We start from the raw sequence: 379 nt of genomic DNA, 5'->3' as shown, positions 1-379 counted from the left end.
AAAAAAAAAAAAAAAAAAAAAAAATTTAGTCTACAGATTGTCTTAGAATCACCTGTAGTCTGTAGATGACCAAGGTAAAAAAAGCTCACATGCCACATTCGATGCATAGTCAATCCCATTGCTAAAAGATAACTTTTACACCAATTTATATCCTCACAATGAAAATTTGTAATTGCATCCGTTTGAAACTATTTTCTAAGTCATAATAAACTAAATACAACATTATGTGCTTCTATCTTCATTGCATCATATTTCACAACATTGCTCATTTAAAAACTAACCAAAGAACTAAAATCTGTATGGGAGATTTACAAATGTCAATTTAAGTTCTCTTTCCAACATGTACACAGCCGTTTAAAAAAATTAAAAAATGGTGAAA

General features: G+C 28.5%; 1 protein-coding gene across 1 annotated transcript in view; it reads right to left on the bottom strand.

Moving 5' to 3' along the window:
• Window positions 1-286: 286 nt before the first annotated feature.
• LOC132170980 (seipin-2) overlaps window positions 287-379 on the bottom strand; it is a gene marked incomplete in the record, with an annotated part of 2,712 nt that continues 2,619 nt past the window's right edge. The window contains 1 exon segment of the mRNA XM_059582155.1: window positions 287-379.

This window comes from Corylus avellana, chromosome ca2 (assembly GCF_901000735.1).
Source record: "Corylus avellana chromosome ca2, CavTom2PMs-1.0".
In the NCBI taxonomy this organism is placed as follows: Eukaryota; Viridiplantae; Streptophyta; class Magnoliopsida; order Fagales; family Betulaceae; genus Corylus; species Corylus avellana.
The sequence above is the reverse complement of the archived record's forward strand: the minus strand, read 5'-3'. Positions and strand labels throughout refer to the sequence as shown.